Source organism: Odocoileus virginianus, unplaced genomic scaffold (assembly GCF_023699985.2).
Source record: "Odocoileus virginianus isolate 20LAN1187 ecotype Illinois unplaced genomic scaffold, Ovbor_1.2 Unplaced_Scaffold_19, whole genome shotgun sequence".
NCBI classification, from domain to species: domain Eukaryota; kingdom Metazoa; phylum Chordata; class Mammalia; order Artiodactyla; family Cervidae; genus Odocoileus; species Odocoileus virginianus.
The window spans coordinates 520,297-526,023 of record NW_027224281.1 but is presented as its reverse complement, the minus strand read 5'-3'; the positions used below and the strand labels follow the sequence as shown (position 1 = coordinate 526,023).

The window sequence follows — 5,727 nt, the reverse complement described above, 5'->3', positions numbered from 1 at the left end:
CACCTGGAGTAACAGGCAAATTTGACCTTGGAGTACAGAATGAAGCAGGGCAAAGGCTAATAGAGTTTTACCAAGAGCAAGCACTGATCATAGAAAACACCCTCTTCCAACAACACAAGAGAAGACTCTACATATGGACATCACCAGATGGCCAACACCAAAATCAGATTGATTATATTCTTTGCAGCCAAAGATGGAGAAGCTCTACACAGTCAGCAAAAACAAGACCAGGAGCTGACTGTGGCTCAGATCATGAACTCCTTATTGCCAAATTCAGACTTAAATTGAAGAAAGTAGGGAAAACCACTAGACCATTCAGGTATGACCCTTATGATTATACAGTAGAAGTGAGAACTAGATTTAAGGGACTAGATCTGATAGACAGAGTGCCCGATGAACGATGGACAGAGGTTTGTGACATTGTACAGGAGACAGGAATCAAGACCATTCCAAGAAAAAGAAATGCAAATAGGCAAAATGGTTGTCTGAGGAGGCCGTACAAATAGGTGTGAAAAGAAGAGAAGTGAAAAGCAAAGGATAAAAGGAAAGATATATCCATTTGAATGCAGAGTTCCAAAGATAGCAAGGAGAGATAAGAAATCTTTCCTCAGCAATTAATGCAAAGAAATAGAGGAAAACAATACAAAGGGAAAGACTAGAGATCTCCTCAAGAAAATTAGAGATACCAAGGGAACATTTCTTGCAAACATGGGCTCAATAAAGGACAGAAATGGTATGGACCTAACAGAAGCAGAAGATATTAAGAAGAGGTGGCAGAATACACAGAAGACCTGTACAAAGAAGATCTTCATGACCCACATAAACACAATGGTGTGATCACTCAGCTAGAGCCACACATCCTGGAATGTGAAGCCAAGTGGGCCTTAGGAAGCATCATGAAGAACAAAGTTAGTGGATGTGATGGAATTCCAGTTGAGTTATTTCACATCCTAAAAGATGATGCTGTGAAAGTGCTGCACTCAATATGCCAGCAAATTTGGAAAACTTAGCAGTGGCCACAGGACTGGAAAAGGTCAGTTTTCATTCCAATCCCAAAGAAAGGCAATGCCAAAGAATGCTCAAACTACTGCACAATTACACTCATCTCACACACTAGTAAAGTAATGCTCAAAATTCTCCAAGACAGGCTTCAGCAATACGTGAACCATGAACTACCAGCTGTTCAAGCTGGTTTTAGAATAAGGAGAGGAGCCAGAGATCAAATTGCCAACACCCATTTGAGCATCAAAAAAGCATGAGAGTTCCAGAAAAAAACATCTATTTCAAATATGATTTATTGACTACGCCAAAGCCTTTGACTGTGTGGATCACAATAAACTGTGGAAAATTCTGAAAGAGATGGGAATACCAGAACACCTGACCTGCCTCTTGAGAAACCTGTATGCAGGTCAGGAAGCAACAGTTAGAACTGGACATGGGACAACAGACTGGTTCCAAACAGGAAAAGGAGTACATCAAGGCTGTATATTGTCATCCTGCTTATTTAACTTATATGCAGAGTACATCATGAGAAACACCGGGCTGGATGAAGCACAAGCTGGAATCAAGATTGCCAGGAGAAATATCAATAACCTCAGATATGCAGATGACACCACTCTTATGGCAGAAAGTGAAGAGGAACTAAAAAACTTCTTGATGAAAGTGAAAGAGGAGAGTGAAAAAGTGGGCTTCAAAGCTCAACATTCAGAAAACTAAGATCATGGCAACCAGTCCCATCACTTCATGGCAAATAGATGGGGAAACAGTGGAAACAGTGACTGACTTTATTTTGGGGGGCTCCAAAATCACTGCAGATGGTGATTGCAGCCATGAAATTAAAAGACGCTTACACCTTGGGTGGAAAGTTATGACCAATCTAGACAGCATATTAAAAAGCAGAGACATTACTTTGTCCACAAAGGTCCATCTAGTCAAGGCTATGGTTTTTCCAGTGGTCATGTATGGATGTGAGAGTTGGACTATAAAGAAAGCTGAGCACCAAAGAATTGATGTTTTTGAACTGTGGTGTTGGAGAAGACTCTTGAGAGTCCCTTGAACTGCAAGGAGATCCAACCAGTCCATCCTAAAGGAGATCAGTCCTGGATGTTCATTGGAAGGACTGATGTTGAAGTTGAAACTCCAATACTTTGGCCACCTGATGGGAAGAGCTGACTCATTTGAAAAGACCCTGACTGCTAGGAAAGATTGAGGGCAGGAGGAGAAGGGGACAACAGAGGATGAGATGATTGGATGGCATCACCGACTCAATAGACATGAGTTTGGGTGAACTCCGGAAGTTGGTGATGGACAGGGCGTACTGGCGTCGTTAAGAGTCAGACACTACTGAGCGACGTAACTGAAGTGAACTGAACAGAATCTGTCCCTCCCCTTCATAACATTCACTCACATGACCATGTCTGCTCACACATGTACACTCATTTTCTCGTTTTTAAACTTAGAGCCTTGGAGAGGATAACGGACCCTGGAAATCACTCCTCAGTGACTGAGTTCCTAGTTGCTGGATTCACAGAACAGTCACAACTCCAGCTGTGTCTTTTCCTCCTCTTCTTAGGAATCTATGTGGTCACAGTGGTGGGGAACCTGGGCATGATCACACTGATTGGGCTCAGTTCTCACCTGCACAACCCCATGTACTATTTCCTCATCAACTTGTCTTTATTGATCTCTCTCATTCCACTATCGTTACTCCCCCCACCCCCCACCGCCCCCCCCCCCCCGCCAAATGCTGATGAGCCTTGCGATAGAGAGGAACATTATCTCCTACCCTGAATGCAAGGCTCAGCCCTATTTCTCCCTCATTTTTGCTATTGCAGAGTGTCATGTATTGGCTGTAATGGCATATGACTGCTATGGTGCCATCTGCAACCCCTTGCTTTAGAATGTCAGATTGTCTTATTATTTCTGCTTCTGCCTCACAATGGGAGTTTATATTTAAAAATCATTGAATACACAATCCACATAGGATTTTTTTTGAGACTAGTTTTCTGCAAGAACAATGTGTTTAACCATTATTTCTGCGATCTTTTCCCACTCTTGGAGCTATCTTGTTCCAGCATCTATGTCAATGAATTATCAGTTATATTTTTCAGTGTATTTAACATCTTGACCCCTGCCTTAGCTATTCTTGCTTCATATATCTTCATCATCTCCAGCATCCTCCACATTTGTTCCACTGAGGGAAGGACCAAAGCCTTCAGCACCTGCAGTTCCCACATCTCAACTGTTGCTGTCATCTATGGATCAACAGCATCCATGTACCTGAAGCCGTCATCTGTGAGCTCCATGGACCGAGGGAAAGTGTCCTCTGTGTTTTATTCGATCATTGTGCCCATGCTAGACCCTCTGGTCTATAGTCTGCAAAGTAGGGATATCAAATTTGCCCTGAAAAAAATTGTAGGCAGCAGAAAGTGTAGATGAATAGAAACAACATAATGATGACATATCAGTTATTTGGTTCCCTAAAATATGTTATGTATTAGGATTATTTTTTACAAAAAATCAATCATACTTGCCTATATAGGGCACTTCCAAGATTTTAACCAGGCCACTTCTTGAACCTATATTGTAATATTTATACATAAAATCATAAGCTGTGATTATGATTAAGGTAAAAAATTCCTGAAGATAAAGGAGTCTTATTTTTTTTATTTTTAATGATAATCCATACAGGAAGACAATCATTGAGGAAGAAGATTTTTAAGTTAATCACAGTAATCTATATAGTTAATTTTATGAATGATAAAACACAATGTCCAGCATTTAAATGGATACTTTATTTTATATTCACAGTATTATATAAGCAAGTCATAATATTGTTTCTGTTAGGAGTAGGGTGAAATTGAATGGCATTTAGTTTGCATAAATGCCATGGTCCCAAAATGATCTACACAGCAAGCAAACTCAGTTCACTATAAGACTGAGTTTCTTTCCTCCAGATCTCTTCCATGCTTTTTTCCTCTTTATTTCTTCTGATATCATGAACAATAATAAAAAATATTCAAACTTGACTTCATCAAAGTAAAAGATTCATTACAGTCTCAGAGACTTGGGGCTTCCCAGGTGACACTAGTGGTAAATATCTGCCTGTCAATGCAGGAGACACAAGAGATGCAGGTTCAATCCCTGGGTCAGAAAGATCCCCTGGAGTAGGAAATGGCAACCCACTCTAGTATTCTTGCTTGGAAAATTCCATGGACAGAGGAGCCTGGCAGGATACAGTCATGGGTCCCCAAAGAGTTGGACATGACTGAGCAACTGAGCACATATTAGAGACCTAATTGTTATACTTGATATAATAAAGCAATATATAGCAATGATTTTTATAAAACATCCTTAGCATTATTGTCTTATCTTTAAACAAGGAATGGCTATTTATGAAAGCAGACGCTCATGAAAGCCAACATTCCAGCTAAGTTGTATCACTGTCATATGGTTCATGCTCTTTCCTTCCATGGCTTACAAATAATCACCATTTCATGTCAATTGTATCTTTGAAGTATCTTTTCTCCTATCCTGTTTTATTGTATTTCTGCTTCTAAGCATTTAACATCTTATATCTATGAATTTCCATGACTTTCTAAGTACTCAGTTGTTTTCTGTCTCTTCCCAGTTCAAATCACCTTATTATTTGCCAAATTGATGTTCTTTGTCTAATGTGCCATCTTATCTGATATAACAAGTACAGATGCAATGATAGAATTAAAACAATGGCTATGACCTCTTAATAATTTTTTATAATTGTAAAATCATTTATTAAAGACCTGGTTAAATACTTTCCATTTCTGAACTCTATCTCTGTTGGTTTAATCCTGAGATTCAACTGTACAAGCCTGGCTGATGATCGCACCCATATGACTGAGCAGCATCCTGTGAACTGTTGTTGTTGAGACTCTAAGTCATGTCTGACTGTTTGTGACCCCCATGGGCTGCAGCATGCCAGGCTTCCTTGTCCTTCACCATCTCCCTGAGTTTGCTCAAATTCATGTCCATTGAGTCAGTGATGCCATCCAACCATCTCATCCTCTGTCGTCCCCTTCTCCTCCTGCCTTCAATCTTTCCCAGCATCAGGGTCTTTTCCAGTGAGTTGGCTCTTTGCATCAAGTGGCCAAAGTATTGGAGCTTCAGCTTTAGCATCAGTCCTTCCAATGAGCAGTCCTCTGAGAAGCAGCCACAAAAGTCAGGGTTCCAGACAAGGGTATGACCTTCCTTCCAGGAAATACTTGGAAGCTGGAGTTAGGGACAGGGAGAGTGCAGAACTGCTGCCCTGTTGTCTATATCCCAAAGAGTATTTCAATAAGCCCTCAATGTGTGTCTCCTTAGATGCCTATTCCCCTTGCTTATGCTTAAAAATAAGCAAAAGAACCTCTTTCACAAGAAGCCCAGGTGCTTTTCTAAAAGTCATTTGCCTTGAGCTGAGCTCTGGGGTGGGTTAGTCTATCTGTTGGTAAGTTTTAAGAACTGTGTCTCAGGGACTTCCCTGGTGGCCCAATGGTTCAGGATGTGTCTTCCAATGCAAGGGGACAATGGGTTGAATCCTTCCTCTGGGAACTAAGATTCCCACATGCTGTAGGGCAACAAAGCCCAAATGCTGCAACTAGAGAGACCTGTGCACCACAGCTACTGAACCTGCATGCCACACTGAAGACTCAGCAGCCAAAAAAAAAAAAAAAAAAAAAAGACTTTTTTAAAGAACTGTTTCTCAATTCA

General features: G+C 40.7%; 1 pseudogene; it reads left to right on the top strand.

Moving 5' to 3' along the window:
- Nucleotides 1–2,427: 2,427 nt before the first annotated feature.
- Nucleotides 2,428–3,438, top strand: LOC110125530 (putative olfactory receptor 8G3; annotated as a pseudogene).
- Nucleotides 3,439–5,727: the final 2,289 nt, after the last annotated feature.